General features: G+C 39.2%; 1 protein-coding gene across 2 annotated transcripts in view; it reads right to left on the bottom strand.

Moving 5' to 3' along the window:
* The window catches only part of LOC140234481 (uncharacterized), a 55,642-nt gene extending 36,064 nt beyond the window's left edge, over positions 1–19,578 (bottom strand). Inside the window, exon 1 of one of the 2 annotated variants that reach the window (XM_072314524.1) lies at positions 19,512–19,578. The gene's annotated coding sequence lies outside the window, so the exon portion shown is untranslated. The remainder of the gene's footprint in view (positions 1–19,511) is intronic. The other variant, XM_072314526.1, reaches the window with a different exon arrangement.
* Positions 19,579–21,061: the final 1,483 nt, after the last annotated feature.

Here is a 21,061-nt window from a genome sequence, read left to right as displayed (position 1 = left end):
ATTTGAACCGTATATCCGACTAAATCCGAGAATAGCCCCTTGCTATAAATGTTTGATGCCACGACGAGGCAAAGAGTGGTCCGATAAAAGAGGATGCATTCCTGCGCTATATCCATGGTGACGAGAATTTGGGAGCAGTCGTCTCTTTCTGTGTTTATATTGTGGACGCTCGCACACACTGCGCGCACCATGCAGGTATTACAATATTAAATCGACTTTGGCGAACAGACTATAGACGAATCTAGAGTGATGCATATCCAACTGCATGTATGTCGATGTCGGGTCTCTCTCTCTCTCTCTCTCTCTCTCTCTCTCTTTCTTTCTTTCTTTCCAGCTAAAGCTACACCCCCCCTTTCTCTCTCTGCCCAGCGCACTCCGATTCACCATGGGTCATTCCTTTGAGGAGTAATGATACTGTAATGAAACAGGGCACTAGTTGAAGGAAACATTCAGTGAAAAAAGAAAAATGCGATCTATTTTTCTTGTCCTTGAAAGTTCCGCTTTCCCATCATCTGAATGTCACTGGTTTACACCGCTCTTATACATCTGCTTTCAAGGCGCCGACGTTTCGTATTGCACAGGAGGGAAAAGGAGAAGCAGAAATCCTCGCTTCGGATAAAACACGCTTGTATGAGGTGTCAGATGAGGTGGTTGCCATGGCAACCGGCTTTCTTCCCTCCAATCTGGGTTAAGGCATCACAAAGCAACTCCCCTCTTTCAACCACAAAATATCATAAAGGGTATAGGACGTCATCAACTGCTTTTTTGAAGTGGAGGGCGCTCCGAAATCCGCGGGTTGTGTCCCGGGTTTTGCAGTCGCGGCGCGGGAGCCTATGACCATGATGACGAATTGGTTAAAACGACTGGTGAGCGGCTGTAACGAGGCGCACGAATGTGGATCATAATTGATCACTGAAGGTTACATTTTTTAGACATCCCTTAGTACGATTTCTTTTATGGCAGAAAGAATGTCATGAGCAATTTAGGGCAGGAAGATTGTCACGAATGCTGGTAATCATTTGACAATAATTGCTCTTGCAGGACGCGCGCATTATCTTTGCGTTCTATCGGTCGGGATGGAAATGACAGATTTCAAACAAGGCTCACGCAAACTACTGATACAATCAGCGAACATTACAGCATAGCTCATCATATTAAAAATTCTCTCCTCATCAAGATAGCATAATCATCATCCTTTCCCCTCCCCCATGTTCATCTCTGCGTACGAGTTGTCAGTCCATTAACGGATACATTCACTTCATAAGTTGATAATGCACAGATAAAAGGACACAGTATACAGAAATATACAAAAACAGATGTCGCGGCATATGATAGATAGATATAGATATATACATACATGTGTGTGTGTGTGTGTGTGTGTGTGTGTGTGTGTGTGTGTGTGTGCGTGTATGTGTGTGTTTGTGTGTTTGTGTTTGTGGGTGTGTGTGTGTGAGTGAGTAGGTTGGTGGATGTGGTATCGCATACTAGATAGACAGACACACAGTGGTAGTTGGATGAATAACAGGAAGGAATAGAAAATGAAAGCATGTATGATCAGAATGTCAATGGATCTCGGGAGGACGAAAGAGAATAGAATATCTGCACAATGAAAAGCCGTTCTGATTTAACGAAAAGGTTAATTACTCAAATGAACAGGCATAATAGATTGTATACCCTCCTTCCATCTGAAAGTCGAAAGCAATCAAGGTGTTAATGTCGTACGGTCACCAGTGGAAATCAACAGTGTACCGCGGTACATACATTGCAATTCAACATACTGATTATAAAGTGTCTTTCACAAAACGGCTGTTTATTCAAGACTAGCGAGTGTCCTTTTTGCTTATGCCTTCATAGCAAGATTGAAGGGTGAAATTTGACGTGTTCTAACCACCGAGGACTAGTAGTGAAAGCCGCATTCAATATTTCATGAAGCTATTAAACACACTCTTGGGCAGCGGGGCATTTTATGAAATATCGATACGCTGGCAGAAGCCTAAATCTAAGGATGCTCTCCCCGGGGGACCTAAGGTGGTGAACCCTATTTTTTTGGTCGATTCCATGCATCGAAATTGTGTTGAATGATAGAAAGTAATGCATCAAAGTAAAGTGGACTTGCTTGCAGCGGTAAAAACCTACGCTTTGCCACAATTTCCAGGTGGGAGGAGGCATGTCAACCATGCATACCGTCCCTTGTGACATCAATTAGACATTCATAGAGCAAAAAACAAGTCTAATCCATAAGGATACCTTGTAAGAAGGCGAAAATATATGCGAGGTAGGAATGTCATGTGGTATTTTGATGCGCGCTACATGGCATGCATGAAAGCGGGTCAAACACGTACCTTGGCGTTCTTCGGAGTCACTCCTGTCAAGAAAGCACGCTTGGTCTATCCAGCAAATGAAGTAACCGTTATGTGGTGACACGTAAATTTTCTTGCAATATCGGAGAGCTCCCATGCCTTTAATTGGTAGACTAATTGAGTTACGGGCTTCTATAGCAGAACGCAGGGAAACGTTGAGTGTTCGTGTGTGTGTGTGTGTTGCACAAACACACTTACAATTACACGCATACACATGAAGATACAAAGTAGTCACTCAAACATGCATTCATTTGATGACCCACGACTATCGCAGGGAAGATGACTACGAGCATCTTTGACAAACTTCAGCTTCTTAATTTGCTTATAATAGGGAGATGGTCACTCCGGAACTCGCATGATATTTAATTGATATACGTGTGACTTGGAGACGGGATGAAAGGTCAAGTATTGTATTTTGACAACAATTCCTCGAAAGAATCAATCGAATTGACTTTTATGAAGGATAGAGCTGGTGTCACAACCTATCTGAATGAAATTAGGCACCTGACCACTGTATGACCTCTGAACAAAAGAGAAACCACTTCTCTCCAAGTGTGCATGGTTTCTCTTTGTTGTACGGACCTTCGAAATGACTTAAGTGTAATAATATTACTTGGAATGATTCCTTGAACAAGATAACAATGAACCTAGATTTGTGTTTGGCTTCTTAATATGAAGGTTTGTTTTACGATTTAATGGATTTGATTAATTACAGACTATTTAGATATGCATACATACACACAAGCCTAAACACACACACAACAGATATGTACGTATGCATGTATATATACCGTATGTATGTAAATACGATGACTATTGATAGATACATTATATATACTGTATATATATTATATATATATATATATATATATATATATATATATATATATATATATATATATATATATATGAAGAGTTTGTTCGCAAAAACCGATAAGTCCATATTTGCCAAATAGAGATATTTGCGGTTAAAGGTCAAGAAAAATAGAAAGAATAATAAGAAAATTTTTGGTTATTTGGACCATGACTTCAAAAATATACGTTTATATGTAGTGACCAATATATCATTTAAAAGGTATTATTTTGTACTTTATGACAGAGACCGTACTTGAAAATCTTCAAAAATGGACTTATCGGTTTTTGCGAACAAACTCTTCATATATATATATATATATATATATATATATAGAGAGAGAGAGAGAGAGAGAGAGAGAGAGATAGATATAGATAGATATAGATATAGATATATATATATATATGATAAAAGATGACAAAGGATGTCGTAGGATGCCAGAATTGTAGAAATTTTAAGCATTTGTCTTCTTCCGCTTTACTGTCTGCAGTCAATATTGACCATTAGATAAAATCTTTCTTCTTTCATTCAATATTTCTATCCCATGCATCTTCGTTTATGTTTATGTCTTTATTACTCCATGTATGTGAATATACAATAAAGCTGAGGAAGAGAAAATATGTCGAAACCTTCTACAAATCTGATATCCTTCGACATCCTTTGCTATTCTTTATCACACCTGCAATAAGCTCCAAAGATGACATAAGCCTACAGTACATATACAGCATTAAAGTATCATTACACATACAGCATTAAACTATCATATCATAAGAATTTACATATTAAATATTCAAGCTTACTGAATACAAGTTTTACGAGAGAGTCTATCTATATTGCATTCTGCACTTTCGGCACTCAATGAGTTCATCCAAATGAAATTTTGTCGTCACCTCCACTTTCATCAGCATATCACCTGCTGACAAGACATGGAGGAAAGTGAAAGAGAAAAAAAGAAGGAGAGAGGGGGGGGGGGCGGAGAGAGATGGGGTAGAAGGGGAAAAAGAGAGGAGAGCAGATTGAAGATGAAAGAGAGTTTTGATGGAAGAGCAGACAACAGTGATTTCAATTTCGTTTGCCTCCTTTGCCCCGCCAGACGAGAGGAGAGTGGTGCTGTTCGGAGGGGTGGCGGTGAGGTGGCGGAACGGTCGTCTGCGATGCACCGCGCACCGCACATAATCGTTTTTGCGCGGTAGCCACTCCCAGAAACACGTTTTAACTAACGCTCACAGTTTATACGATCTCTCGGGGGAGAACATTATCTAACTCAATGAGGACCACTTTGTCACGCCTGGTTTTTTTTTTCTGCTCGTGGCAGTGCCTGGTTACACATATCAAATGAGCTGCCCATATGATTATGCCTTCCAGATGAGAGCTCAACAAAAGAGATTCATAACCACTCGATGTTCCTCGTACCTTTCGATTTTGAGCCATTAATGACAATACGTCTACAGTTTGAGTTATGTGATGGGAGCGTAACTTTAATTGCTAAGTGGCTCTTTGGCAAACATTATCCGTCTACTCTGTCAATGACTTCAACAATCAAACAGTGGCGCAGTTTTCTATAATGGATAGTGAGCAGAGTTCTGTGTTATAGCAAACATGTGCTGATGAGGAGAGTCTGTATATTATTATAAATTCCGTGAAATTTTGTTAATCTTGACTGTGATGGGGTTGAGGAAAAAGAGAGAAAAAAAAATGATGGCAAAGTACCAGCAGAGAAGAGAGCAAAATGTGATCAGTCTTCGTTTATTCTGCCGTAAGGAACCTGCCAATGAGAGAGTCTCTTCTAGTCTAACCATTCCGGCCCAAAATCACACCTGATTGCCGGTGAGCACGTGTTATTTTTTTAACGAGGAAACTTACGCGGTGTTCATTAAAGAGAGCTCATATCGCGCAAAAAAAAAAAAAAAAAAAAAACCCACCAAAAAACACAAACCTCGAGATATTGGACGGCTGTAGATATGTGCTGGAAAGTGCTGTGGGCAAATTATCATTGTAAAGTAGGCATCGTTCCCATAGATACACTCCACTTTGTCTTTTCAAGTGATATACAGAAGCACAAGAAATACATCCCTTTACCCTTGGACATTAAGATACTTTACTATGTGCCTAGGCTGCCGTACTTAATATCCTCTAATTTGTAAACTGTCCAATTTCAGAATGAGGGGGAATCTTATTGGTTGATTGAGAAGATAGGATGAGATATGACAAAAAAAAAAGTATAATTCCTAGAATGTTGAGAGGAGTTATAGGAAAATTACGTCATTTAGAAAAAAAAAATCTTTGGTAGAAGAAATAATCGCTCTCCGAAAGAGGGGTCGTAGGAAAGTGGCGTCGTCAATACCGTTTGCAATATTGTTTGTGCTCAGTACGTCTCATACCTGTAATTAAAATGGAACAGCCAGAGTCCGATCTCTTTGTCGTATCAAAGATACTAAACTAAATAGGGGAAAAAGCTAACATATAGTAAAAGCATGTTAACCCTCTGCATAACCAATAACACATTAATTTCCTGTCTATTTTAGTCCATGTGTATATGTGAAATTTGTGCTCATCTGATTCATTGGCATGGGAGGATTAAGAACTAATTAGATGTGGGTAACGAGGGTGTATCCCTCTCAAAACACACCTCATTAGGGAGCTGGACACGCTTTCTTCTAAATTTAGGGGGACTATATACGTCATTTTGTCTCGGCGTAAATAAAAAAAAAAAAAATCGTGAAATTCTTGAATAGTGAAACCTCTTAGTGGCTGGCTAGCTGCAAAGTGTCCCCTTCAGGGCTGGAGCGAAAGAAGTTGATTTACTCTGATATGAAAAACAAACTATATTCAATCTGTTGTGCATTTCACATGTTTCATAGCGTGTGTGGGTGTCTTGTTTTAATTCCTTATTTTCAAAGCGTATGTCTATGGAGAGTAATTTACAAAAATGTGAGACATATCAGGTACGGTTAAATCTCGATATAGAGGACGAGCATACGCACACGGTATAGGTCTGTATCCGAGTATACCCGAAAGAGATCGGAATTTGATGATATCTTGGTATTGCATTCGTAACATGTTTTTTTCTTCTTCTTCTTTTTTTTAGCGTTGTTTGGTATATAAAACAAACATTGACCTCTCTATCAATTGGGTCGGAGTGCAAATCATTGGCTCGCGTTCATTATAACAGAGTTGTTATGGCCTACTGGGGTTATAACAGCATGTCTATCAAAGCATATCAATGGTTTGCGCGGAGACCCTCGTATAGGAAAACTCTTTTAACTCTTAAGGTATTCCTCTCTCTCATTTCCTCCCTTTATACCTGCCCTCGTCATTATTTTTCTTTCTCATTCATTCCTATTTTTCTCTCCCTTATCTATCTCTCTCTTTCTCTTCCTCTAGATCTTTTTCTCCTTGTCATTTTCACTACTTAGCTACTATCCCTTACCTGCTCACTGCTAATTTCGCCCCCATTAAAAAAGAACTTTTCGTTGTCATCATCGTTAGTGATATGCCATTTGTTTTCTGTTCCAGCTTTCTTTCTCTCTCTCTTTCTTTCTTTCTCTAATAAGTCTAATAAGCAGGAAATGACGTAAGTTACTCGTCGACCTCGCTAGAACTTTCAACGATCATTTTGAATGCAGGTCAATATCGAGAGCTTGGCATAAATCCTTAGTATTCTTTTTTGCCAACTGGAAATAACAAACTATATAGGAAGACATTGCTAGCCGTTAGAATGTTTGGAATAACAAGCGAGGCGATATCATTTACAGACTTCGAAGTGAGCAGACCAGCTTAAGGATAGAAAAAAAAAATCGCCACGAAATATTCATCTTTTACGACTATATTCTCATGTAATATATCCGCATATCTTACTGAATTGATAGCTATATATGATTGCTATAAACATTTTCAATCTTTTGAAGCGTGTGAAACAAGTGCCACTCCGGGTGGACTTTGAGACGATGAGGAAACAAACGCGTGGTTTTCCATTTCAATTTTGTCAGACTCTCAGTGCGATCTTGTTTATGTCATGGTATACATCAACCTATACACGCTCATAGTATGTGCGTGATGGACTGAGCTTGGGTAATAAAAGTAAAACCAGACGACACCCTCCAACCTATTATACAAGACACCTACAGCGCGGGAAAATATCACCGCTATGCTGGAGTCGCGGATCAACAGAACTTGGAGGGGGAGAAAATTAGATCTGTCCCTGCAATTGGACATTTCCAAGCACATAATTGAGTTGGATTCATATAGAATTTGACAAGAAATCTCATTACCCGGGCTACTACATGACTCTGTGGAATCCTCGTACCCAAAGAACTCGCTTCACTTCATCTTATTATACAGCCCTATATTTCTCGAATGATTCACTGGTGCGTATCATCATGTTATGTTTGTACATTATAGGCTCTCAACACAAATTCATACAAATTATTAAATATATAAAAAAACATATGCACATCTCTGTTCCTTTTGAATTGCATATTATTTGAACTATTTCTTATATATATATATATATATATATATATATATATATATATATATATATATATATATATACTTATGTATATATAATATGTACATTATGAGATAATTCTATGAGAAAGGAAGGAATATCATAAATGCAATTCAAAAATAAAAAGGAACGGATCTACGAGACACAGACTGCTTACCGAAAGGAAATAATGAAAGCAAAAAGCCAAACAAGCAGATGCAAAACTAACAAGGATATTGGTATACCCACCTCATTTTATTCTCTTCCTTTCTGCCTCTGACATTTCGTCTCAGTTACCTCTCCTGTAACTTATATCCTACCTTCTCCTCCTCTCTGTCCTTCTGTTTCCTCCTCAAAAGTATGTTTAGTTGACTTTCCTTATGATATTTGATTGCCCTTATACTCAACTTCAATTTACAGTTCGCCGTGCAGGTCCATCAATATCGTGCTTCCATTAAAGTATCTAATGTAAATGACCCAGATATATGAAGGTTTTCGAATCCCACGACACTTTTGATATACACACGTCACATCTTCTCCTTTTGTTTTCCTCTTCTACAAAATCTCTTTGTCTCTCCCCCCCCCCATCTCTCTCTCTCTCTCTATTTCGCTTTCTTTCTAGAACGCTCACCTCTCAAAATTATTTTTGCGCGTCTTCTCAGTCAAACCAATCCTTGACCATTTCTACCCATATTTGTTTTTCCATGTTAACTCTCTTCATTGCATGATTCTTGTATTGATTTTCCTCCATGCTCCCCTTTGACGCCTTTGATATAGTGATGTCATCGGTCACGTTACTCAACTCAGCTCTCTTATTTGCGTTTCTCACGCACTCTATTCTTGGTCTATAGATGAACTTCCGAAAAGAGAAACAAAGAAAAGAGAAATAATGTTAGCTATTACGTTGTATATCCTAACATGGAACTAACTGAGAGTCTTTATGGATCTTTGGTCTGGAATGCCATCGATATTCAATGATAGGAAGTAGTGAACACGTAGCAATATCAATTATATACCTAACTTCAAGCCCGAGTCATCTACTTGCATGTGTGTGTATGCGTGTGTGTGTGTGTGTGTGTGTGTGTCTGTCTGTCTGTCTGTCTGTGTGGGTATGTGTGTGTGTGTGTTGGTGTGTATGTGTATGTGTGTGTGTGAAATAGTACTATATAGCCTTCCAGTTTACAGCGTAATTCATTCTGTGCATACATACGCACGTAAAAGCAAGGCCTGTTAATCAAAGGTTCGCGTAATAATGATGGATATTGCAGACTCCCTAGAATTTCTGCAATGGATTTGGTTTCTTTCTTTCTTAAAATCACCGTGCCATAATCTTCATGCTCACCTCTCACTACACGTCCATATTACACAACAGTAAACACATTTATCTGTGGGGGACACCTGCATTCGTTATTCGTATTGTCTTTTATTATGTACTAAATAAAGTTGTTATTTTTTTTTAATCGTACACATTTGCTGGATTGAAGTCATTTATCATCCATGCCGGTATAACATTAGAGATTGGGCAAGCCTAAAGCTGATCACCTTTTGTTTACTAACACAATATTCAAAGTCAAGTGGTTGTGTATCAAAGTTGAAGTTCCTATGATGTCAATAAGAGGAAAATGGATCTATTGTCAACTCTTCACACAAGTCCTTTACACAAGAACAAAACTGTAGAAATGGATGGCTCTAATCCTGAGCCATTTACGTGGAATTAGAATGAGGCTTGAAAACAAACAGTGTTCAGGATTTGCCCAAAATCGTCATAATATTTTATTAAACAGTTGTCATGGCAACACAAACCTCCTTCCATTCTCCATTTCAAAATTATTCTGTGACAAGAAAAAATGTCGTTTGGTGTAAATTATCAATATCTTTACCAAGGTGCTACCTATACCATTACAGTAGTAAGTGATCAAAATAATATTTCAGATATTACAGGAAAATCAGTGCACCTCATCAATCAAAAATTCAATTTAATCTCTGATCAGCAACAATTTTTACTATCTTAATAAGATGTTGATACATTATAATTTCCTCCACGTAATTGAGGTATATAGCTAAACTCCATTAGGTTCATTTTTTTTCTTTGCGCAATTGCTACCAGCGTGCACTAGTTCCGCCAATATAGCCAGCGCGAAGTTATAATATAGCCACAGTTAACGAGTCCATTGAATTATACATCGTGCTCGCGACATGACTTCATTGAATGCGAGCGTAATGAGTAAACCACGTGACGTGGACCAACCCGATACAAAATCTTGTGACGTGCTTTAACAGACCGAAATTGGTTTAGCATCGTGTAATGCGGAGAACAGGTATGGTGGTCTGTTGAAGACCATCAAGCGGAGGCTTTGCTATCACAATGTAGTAGCCCTCGTTTTGCCAATAAACCACTTCGGAAGGTTTCGAGCAAAAGATGTATAATAGTATCATCCACAAAATATGTATGCATGTAATGGATCGCATGAAAAAAGGGAGGGATATCTAATGGCTACATGTATATGTGTGTATGCATATATGTGTGTATAGGTGTATGTATGTATGATGTATGCGTGTATGTGTGTATACAATAATTCCATATAATGTATGTTTAATTATGATATTATATGAAGTAAACCGTGGGAGATCTTCCTCACCGTATTACACGCAATCGTTATTCTAAGCAAATTTCCACTGTAATGACTGTGAATCATCAGAGAATAAGATAACATCTGAATGAGCAACCGAAAGGAAATGGAACGAAATTAAGACAATCCTCTGATCAGGAAAATATTGACACACGCTTTTGTTCAAGGGAACGCCATGGGCAGTGGCGTATCTAGGGGGGGGGGGGCAAGGGGGGCACGTGCCCCGGGCGCCACTCCTTGGGGGCGCAAAAAAACGAAGAAGAAGAAGAAAAAAAGAAAAGGAGAAGAAGAAGAAGAAAAAAAGAAAAGGAGAAGAAGAAGAAGAAAAAAAAAAGAAAAAAAAAACGAAGAAGAAGAAGAAAAAAGAAAAGAAGAAGAAGAAGAAGAAGAAGAAGAAAAAAAAAAAAAAAACCTCGCCCGGAAGTGGGAGGGAGAATGGGGGGGGGGGCAGAAAACCAAATTAAACAAGATAAAAACAAAACATGATGATGACACGGACAAAATGACAATGTTTATTGTGTTCACACAAAAATTCCATGTTCTGTGAGCTGAAATACAAAAATTTTTGGCTCGCTCGCTGCGCTCGCTCGCCAAAATTTACACAAAAAAGAAGGTAAGAACAAAACGTGATGATGACAAAATGACAGTGTCTATTGTGTTCACACATGTCATTTTATATTTAGCAGGCAAAATGTTTCACGGAGCAGCGGCTGCAATTTCATTCGTTCTGAAGCGATCGCCAATTGGATCAAAAGAAGGCGTCAACGGTTTCGAACATGGGGGGGGGGGGCGTAAAAAAACAACAACAAATCAAACAATATAAGAACAAAAGGTAATGATGACGCGGAAATATACAAATTTCGGCTCACTCGCTCGTACTAATTTAGAGTATTTTTTTCAAGTCCTCAGTTTGTTGGTATAAATCGTTATCTATAAGGCCGTCACTATATCTTGATTAGAATTGTAAGATTTAATGAGCAAAAAATGACAAGAGTTTCATGATTTGTAAGCTGAAATACAAAAATTTTCGGCTCGCTCGCTGCGCTCGCTCGCCAAAATTTGTATAAAAAAAAAGAGAAGAAGATAAGAACAAAACGTGACGATGACGCGGACAAAATGATAATGTCTATTGTGTTTACTCATGTCATTTTATATTTAGCAGGAAAATGTTACACGGAGCAGCGACTGCAATTTCATTCGTTCTGAAGCGATCGGCGATTGGATCAAAAGAGGACGCCAACGGTTTCGAACATACGGGGGAGGGGGGCGCAAAAAAAATAAAAAAAGATAAGAAAAAACCGTAATGATGACGCAGAAATATACAAATTTCGGCTCACTCGCTCGTACTGATTTAGAGTATTTTTTCAAGTCCTCAGTTTGTTGGAATAAATCGTTATCTATAAGGTCGTCACTATAATTGTGAGATTTAAGCTGAAATAAGCTGAAATACAAATTTAAACTGAAATACAAAAAATTTCGGCTCGCTCGCTGCGCTCGCTCGCCAAAATTTATATATAAAAAAAGATAAGAACAATACGTGATGATGACGAGGACATTTACAAATTTCGGCTCACTCGCGCGCACTAATTTAGAGTATTTCTTAAAGTCCTCAGTTTTTTTGGTATAAATCGATATCTATAAGGCTGTCACTATATCTTGATCAGAATTGTAAGATTTGGTAAGCAAAAAATGACAAAAATTCCATGTTTTGTAAGCTGAAATACAAAAATTTTCGGCTCGCTCGCTGCCCTCGCTCGCCAAAATCTATCAAAATTCATTACATTTAAATCACTTCAAAAGATCCCTTTTAAGTGCTTGAAAAAGCATCATGTGGACTTTGTTTAAAGTCCCTACCAGGATGGGGTTGGGGTTGAACATTTTTTCAGATATTAGGGGCGCAATTTTCGTGGGCTTGCCCCGGGCGCCGTTTTCCCTAGATACGCCACTGGCCATGGGCGAGAGTAGTCTTGAAGATCGTCGATCAACTTCTCTCGGTCTGTCTTCGCCCTCAACGATCATGACAATATACGTCAGTGAGATTCAAGAGGACTAGGGATGCAAGGAAACGGTTTTAAAAGTTGAGTGCAGGGAAGCTGATAAGTAGACCTTCTCGGCATAAATTGAGTCGGTGACAGCAAGGACAAAAAGGTGTTTGATTATTCCACAGTATTATGACATGCAAGCTTAAAAAGACTCGGAGACAAAGAGAATAAAGCAACGCGGGAGGCAGAGAAGGAGAGATAAATAAACCTTTCAAAAAAGCGCGTCCAACTTATCAACCTGGTTTTCCGTCTGCATAGAAACCTGCTAATACGATATACTGTTTTTCATTACTACCTCATGGTCTGCGATATCATAGTATACACGTAAAGGGTATACAGCTTTGAGAGTGTGTGTGTCTGCGTGTGTGTGGGTGCGTGGGTGTGAGAGAGCCTGTGTGGGTTTTTTTTCATAAAATTACACGTTAATTAGGTCATTGCGCTTCAAATTGGCAACACCACTGCATTCATCAATTTTCCCTCTCAACAGCTCAATCGCCCTCGAAGAGGGCAGCTCACATTCTCCACACTCAACCTCCTTGCCCGAAAGTTCGGTAAGGTCATAGAGCTCTGATGAACTGCTCAACGTGTTCACCTTATGGACAGTGCAATGCTACGCCATTCTAACCTCACAGTTGCACTCCCATATTGGTCTGTACACAGATTAGTGCATAATCAAGGAGCTACAACGTAGTAGCTCCATGGTATAATATTTTTGAAGATATTCTAAACATCAAAATAAAATAATTTCACGTCCGATTTGATAAAAATGTGCCCCATTCTGTTTGTTTTATTTTTTCTACTTGTCCACGTCAACTTAGATATGGAGTAAAATTACACTTCAGCTGCACTTTATTTCTACTAGCTATTAAAAATTGCGCACTTTTAAGAAACCAAGAGACACTACTTCGCATCAATCCCACTTATACTGGTCATCAGTCATTAGCCAATATTTCTCTTTCTATCTCTTTCTTTCTACATATATTATTTCCTATATCCTTCCTCTTCCTATTACCTCTGTCGCTCTCTTTCTTACTATCAATATTCATCACTCTCTCTTCTCGTTTTTTCTTCGGAATTATCTTTTTTTCATCCCCACCTCTCTATCTCTTTACCTTTCTGTCTGTCTGTCTGTCTGTCTGTCTTTCTAGCATTATGTCAATCTTTCGTCGTGCTCTTTCATCTTGCCAGTCACCATGACATTTCATTCTCTCAGACAGTAATACCGTATCAGCTTTACACCTTTCAGTGTGCGGTAGGACGACCCATTAGTGTGTGATCTTCCCATTGTCGCTCTCCGACTCCTTAATTCGCATCCAATCTCAAGTATACTTCCAAGGAGACATCCGACCTTCTGAGGATCACACCAACGTAGACCTGTTGACCGCCGGGCTCTCGAACCACTGCGTGCATGCAGCAACCTTTGTCTGAGTTGCACTTTTCTGGATCCTATTACCTCATCCAATGTAAGGAGTTTAATATTTTCGTCGGCTCTTTTTTGATTGTCTGTTAGCGAGAAATTCGCAAGGCTACGAACGGATATTGATGACATCTTCAACAATAGGTTCAATATGGTTAAAGGAACAGCTAGGTACTCTTTTTTGTGGGTTGTTTGGGGGTTTTGTGCCGGGTGATCCGGATCATGATCCGGATGCAGCGTTTTTCTTAAAGGAGGTGTAGATAGTTCGACAGAGGTACGTGACCTTTTAATTGGCGGAGGGTTTGCGCTTTGCTATCCAAGAATGGGAATTCATCTAACTTATCTGTACGTATATGGCGACGTTGAAACGGATTGCTAGTACTTTCAGGGTGACCTGCAGCATTCAGCATACACATACTGAAGGTATAGGGCAACGTAGGGTTTTTTATCTTGTGAGAACAAGGAAAGAAAATATAGGTCATTTTGGTGTAAGTAGTCGTGTTGTGTTTGTGACGAAATGATGTAGCGCAGATGTGTTTGAAAAACTCAACATAAAATATCAGGAACCACTTCCTTTTATTAATAAAACGAGGTTTCTGTTTAAATGCACGGCGAGGCGGTGCATGTATTGCTATTTCCTCATTCCCCTGTCTTTTTGACTGAGTGTTATATGTTTACTCCATATTGCATTAAATTCTTTCTGAATAAAAAAAAAGATACTGGAAGAACAAAACAAAAATGAAACAAAACAGAACAGATCGTTGTTGAATATAAATATATATTTAAAAAAATATTAGTTTGGTTTCGATAATCGCTTTGAGGAAAACCAACCAGAAACCACCATTTCCGTCATGCTTACCATTGCCTCGTCGTGTCTGCATCAGCAGTTGTAGTCTATAGATTTACTGAAACCGATATAACTCCGGACTCCAGTCACAAATTACCGGTAACTTACAGAAAAATAATAATATTGCGTGTCGGGAAGTTCTCTAAAACGGTGCAACTATTATACGATACCAATTACTCACCAGTGCTTTGGTATTCTTTAATTCGATCATTGCAGAGGCGTTTGGTAAACTCAATGTTGTAAGGACACTAAAATTTCGAAAGTATGATTTTTAAGAATTTCTTTCACACTGGGTCAATAACTCATTAACAATATAGACCGCTGTAAAATAATGTATGATCATACAGGTATTGAGATTGTGTATTCCTAACGTTAATTTGTGTCCAATGCAGTAATGTGTGAAAGTGCATTGACGCATCGAAAAATAAAACAACGCGCGAACAAAATCCAGTTTTCACTTTGAATCTACAATCCGTCAGTGAATAATCAAATGTTTGTTCTTCTTCGCTAGCAGAGTCTAAAAAAAAATAATAATAAATAAAAAAAAAATAAAAACATTGTGGTGACAATTACTCACTGAAAAAGACATAAACCGAACCTTCGCGAATGACTATAACCTTCGAATTAACGAACCTTCGGAATAACAAACTGTAACCATTACACACAGACACAGACACACACATACACACACACAAAGTGAGCAAAAGATAGGAGAAACGTCTACTGTTAATGTGATGGACAATAATCACACTTGAGTTATTTTTCAACCTATACCAGTACATAATATGCCCTATACTATATATGAGCCACTCGAACTGTTTTTCCGATGCATAAATTGCATCTCTTATTACGTTTAAGACACGCAACAATTATAATCATAATCATATAGTACAGGAGGAAGTCAAAACAGGAATAAATAACAACATCCCGTTCTACATGAAATTGCCCATCCCGCAAAAACAAAACAATTCAAAACAAAGGACAGCAAGAGTCGCGAAAAAGAAACTAAAGCCCGCCGCACACGGATTCAGGACTATATACGACTGACAGACTTTGGATCTGAAATAAACAAGTGTGTTGATTATGAGGCGATTGTGATTCATTTCGGATCCATAGTCTGTCAGTCCTATGGTCGTTTCGTGGTGCAGCGGGCTCCGAGCATATCCAGCACTTGGTCACATTCAGTGTCATGGGTGTGCAACCCGTGTGTGTTGGTGTCATCGGGTGATACCTTCTTTGTTCCTTGCGCGTACGTGCGGTACGGTGGAAAAGACAAACAACGTATAGTACAAGCATTGAGCATATTCCATCACCAAAACTATGCAGTTTTGAAGTCAATATTCTTCTTACTAAAGTTACGAACAACGTGTTTTGAAAGCAAGAGAATAAATATACATTATCAATCAGAGGGGGTGAAGGTTGAGGTGTGAATTGTTGTAGAGAGGGAGACAAATTGAAGAAAATTCACACCTCAACGTGTTTTGTGTTGTTGATGTCATGAACGGCAACAACATCATGCCAAATGGCTATCAACAGGGGCAGAATACAATGTAAATTGTCGTGGAGTTGTATGTCTTCTTCCCATAACACCTTTGTAACATTTAGTTGTGACGATATCATTCACACCAATTTGACGTTTCTGATACTTGTGAATTCGATGTCGCGCCAAGAATATTAAGCAAGATATCGTTGCGATAACCGCCCCCCCCCCGCCTTTCGCATGTTTGTTATCAGGGCTGCAAACCTATGGCAAGCTTTATGTGATTCTATGAATCTGATCTGATGATGACATTGGTGTAGTAAGAAAGTATTTCAGATAACACCTCATGTCACTAATAATGATCATTATACTCAAGACAGTTTCGTCAGGCAGCCTCCAGTTTCGTGGGGGTAAACTCGGTACTTTATGTCTAAAATTGTCACATATAGATGTTGTAATAAGATCTACTCCCTCCATACCCCCATAGCACAATACCGCACTGCAATACGCGCATATTTCCTCATTTTATGTCATGCAAAATAACATAGTTAAAACTTAGTCATAACAAATTACTGCTGACCATGTCGTAAGCGGTAGAATAGCCACATTAATTTCGGTATGTGGGACCGATACCTCTCCCGTTTGTGTTTGCATTATGTATTATGGTATCTTGGTAATCACACATTACCTGCTCCATTTTTTCCTTTATTTAAACGTTTCTTTGGCACAATTTTTGTATCCAGTGTTCTCCTTTGCCAATTGTTGCATGAGCTTTTTGTCATGAAGACAGTTTCTCCAAATCCTAGACTGTGGGGAAAACGAGAGAGAAACTTTATTAACCTTGTCATTTCTGGATGACGGTTTGTATAGGTGACCAACCCAACGATATTACGTTAATCATACGCGTGACTTTTTGATGGGGTTGAAAGAGTTAACAACCCCACCAACGTTGGCCTGGAGATGACGGAGTCATCATCAACACGTCTTCGTTTTCATCCACGGAGACAGTGATGAATGAGTTGTCTCATGGTAATTATACATACAGTGTCATCGCCCTGTAGACGTGGTGGGAAGTCCGCACCACTCGGCCGGTAGGCGAGATGATCACCTATTCAGCGCTGTCGTTATGATATAGTGCCTTGTTCTCTCTATATATGGAACGATGAATAAAATGTTGAATTGGGCATTGACTACTACATGAGCATTATTTTCATTGTTGTCGGTGCTATTGTTGTCGCCCTTGTTTGAATGAATGAGTGAAATATGGGGAGACATCGGTAGATATAAAGCGAAACAGATTGGCAAACAATGTAGGTTTACAAGGAAAACACTACACTACAAAGTTCCCATTAGACCTCACAGAACGTGCTAACTCTGTGTTCTTTCAGGGAGGAGTACTATCTCTATGTTTATCGAACTTCGTAGACACAATAATAATGGTATGTTTGGGGTTCAACCAAGAATTCCTACGTCTTATGCACGCAGGAATATGCCGACTTCTGGCCAATGTGAAACAAGCATGAATGTTTCTATAGACTGGTAGCAATGAAAACATTGCGTGAGAAAAACAAATGAATATAAGTTTATGAACATAGTATACAACCTTGTGTGCTTGATGTCATGGCATTGTGTATAATGTATTGTGCAGTAACAAACTTCGGCCGTATTGATACTATACTCATGCGCTGTTAAAGAGACATCGGATACTGCTGAAGCACGGCATTTTGTCAGCTATACCTCAAACTAACTTTGGAACGAAAAAAATGGTGGTATCACACGTCTCATCTATTCGTAGGTCAAGCGCATCAACAAAAGACATCGTGGTGCTAGTTCCCAAAGTATTTCCGAAAGCCTTTTACACTTTTGCAGTGGTAACAATGATGCTATGATTTATGTCCTGAATACGCACTTTATTCAAAGTAAGATATACTCGCCGATATTCTGTCCTTTGTATTTTCTTGCTGGTCCCTCCAGTAATTACAGACAGTGGGTGATCTTTATTGGCTATCTTGTTCTTAAGGTCATACGTTGATCTGATCATTCATCCTATTGCCCTATCAGGTTTCCTACCAGCGGAATACATCAGTTAGTTTCAGAATTATGGGTTTATTATTTTTTTTACCTCTAACGGCCGGCCTAATAAACTATGCCACCCATTTGGAGATACTCAGCGTATTTTAACACTTCGAACACACATGGCATACACTAACTCTTGCTATGGCAGGAAACCTTGGGGCTCGTGCAAGCTTTTTACTAGTAGTTGTCAAAAAGTGTTTGATATAAAGTACCCAAAGAATTCGAATATATTAGCGAATTGTTCCATTGTAATCCTAGACAAGAATGGAATAAACTTGTTCTGTATACTGTATGCAGATTTTATGCGTGCTTTAGTCATTGAAGGCCCCGTCACACTACAGCGAATGCCCAACGAATGCCCAACGAATGTCTAACAAATTTGACAATTTGAAGATATGTTCACATCCGTTGGTAATACTAGAATAGTTCGTAACATGCTTGGCGTTCTTTGTAATCATTAGCTATTTGTAGGGATTCGCAGAGATACGCTGGAGCCGATTTTTTTTTTTTTTTTAACACGTCCAAAATCTCCAGCGTATCTCTGCGAATCCCTACGAATAGCTAATGAATACAAAGAACGTCAAACATTTTACGAAGTATTCTAGTATTAGCAACGGATGCAAACTGTCTTCACATTTTCGAATTCGTTGGGCATTTGCTTGGCATTCGTTGGGCATTCGCTGTAGTGTGACGGGGCCTTTACAACCACAAAACTTGCCGGAGGCTTGCCCTACAATGTACCTAGCAACAACTAAGAGAATTCCTGCAGGTGAATGAAATATTTCGTTACTAAGCTGTTAGAAAGGAACATCCATAAATTGTAATACATTGTAGAAACGGCCTATTCATCTACTCGTGATCCCTCCGCTGTTTGCATGGTTATAGTCACACCTTTTTCCCCCTCAACAAGATTCAGACCACCTGCTTACAACACGTACAAGCCAACAAACTGTCTGCGATACCCCTGTCGTGCCTTGTACACATACCCCACAAATGAAACATTACCTGTTGCAATATAGATAATATAAGGATACCCACTAACACGGTGTGAATTAGTGCTTTCTAATAGAAATAAAACACATAACAATGTTGATGGTACACGTGCCATGCGAATGACACATCGCATATCTATCCCACTCTATTTGATCAAGTACTTGTGCCTACTTTTCACTTCAATGACATTGGTACACACACGCACAAGCACACTCTCCAAACAGGACGCGATCTATCAGAACTCCAAACTCACATGCCGAGTCGCTTCGGTCCAGTTTGGTTACCAAATACATCATAAAACAACGAGGAAATGATACTACTTACCCAGAGTACGAATTTCGATATTCCTCACAGCTTGCCCCCTCCACGTCTATGAGCTCAAACCTTTCAGGATTCTATTAAGGTGCGCAAGGTTTTCTATTCAATCATGGGCTCATTAAAACAGAACCCCCGGTTGGCGCTGTTATGTTGGCCACACTTTCATAATAATCTATACTATACCAAGCATCGTCAGTCCGATATTCGTTCCCACGTCGAGGGTTACAGATGGGACCACGGAGATTGTCCCACGTCAACAAAAGGTGTTTTTTTTTTTCTCTCTCTCGTTTTGAGAACTGCACGCCTGACTTGGTTCAAATACACGAGTTGGCGGCAAACATTCCTCGTGAAGGCGGAGTTCATTCTCCTATCGTGATGGATGACTAATGACTTTTTATCATTCAAATCCAAACTTTATTTATTTCGCTACAAGATGTCAACTTAAATGCCTCCAATTTGCATCATGATAGAGACGTTTGGTATCTTTGGAGATTTCCTGACATCTTAATCCAATCAACAGAGCGACAAGCATACTTAACCTTGTTCAATCGTGCCTCAAAGCACATCGAATAAAATCAGATCATTAGAGCGACAAACATACTAAAACGAGTTCATTCGTGTCTCAAAACACAATGAATAATACAGCTCTCTGTTATAAGATAACCCTATCGCATATCTTTATTGCGTAACCTGTTGGTACATGCGGGTACATTGCTTTGGTTTTGTCTTTTTGCTTGTTTTTATTTTATTTTTAGTGGAGATGATGTTTTATTACATAGGTGAGTGCAGATCAAAACAGATATAATATGTATATGAATTGCAATGACGCAAAGAACTTTCGAAGGGCATTTATAGTCTCCCCACCCTTCCTTCACTTCCCACTCTGCCCTTTCTGTCTCCCTTCAGAAAAGGGGAGTGGGTAAGAGTGTTCAACTGAAATTGTCTAGATCGAATTCATTTGCGCCGACTTTGCGCATCGTTGTGAACTCCGGCGTTGATAAGTGGGACGCGCGAGCGTGTGCGGCTCATATCTGGCCGCTATCTCGTTACTGGTAATTAATCGAGGTCGATGATGGTGCTATATTCAATTAGAAAGAGACGAGGCCAGAGTGTAATTACCGCCACATTTACTCGACAATATGCAGAGGATTGTAACACGGTTGGTGTTCAGGAGGAGGAGGAGGAGGAGGAGGAGGAGGAGGAGGAGGAGGAGGAGGGGGGGGGGGGGTAGGATATCCAGAGAGGGGAGAAAGGGATGCTCGCGTATCAAACTGTTCCCACATTACTTCTTCACTGACGAAAGAAGTTTGAAGGTCCACTACATGTTCACTTTAATTTCTAAGGATCTAAGGATGGAAATTGGTTGATATTGGGCTATGCCATTCCTTACTCACGTTGATCCTGAGGAAAAAACAAGAGCGTTAAAACAGAATGGTTACAGTTTATCAGGATCGAAAAAAAGAGCAAATAAACATTTGGAATTGCGAAGTTTATGTTTTTTGTAACAACTCAGAGATAGTAGTCACAGTTACATGTGAAATCAGGTCAAGTAATGA

Source organism: Diadema setosum, chromosome 10 (assembly GCF_964275005.1).
Source record: "Diadema setosum chromosome 10, eeDiaSeto1, whole genome shotgun sequence".
Taxonomy (NCBI): domain Eukaryota; kingdom Metazoa; phylum Echinodermata; class Echinoidea; order Diadematoida; family Diadematidae; genus Diadema; species Diadema setosum.
Note: the sequence above shows the minus strand (reverse complement) of the source record. Positions and strands in the feature narration are given on the sequence as shown.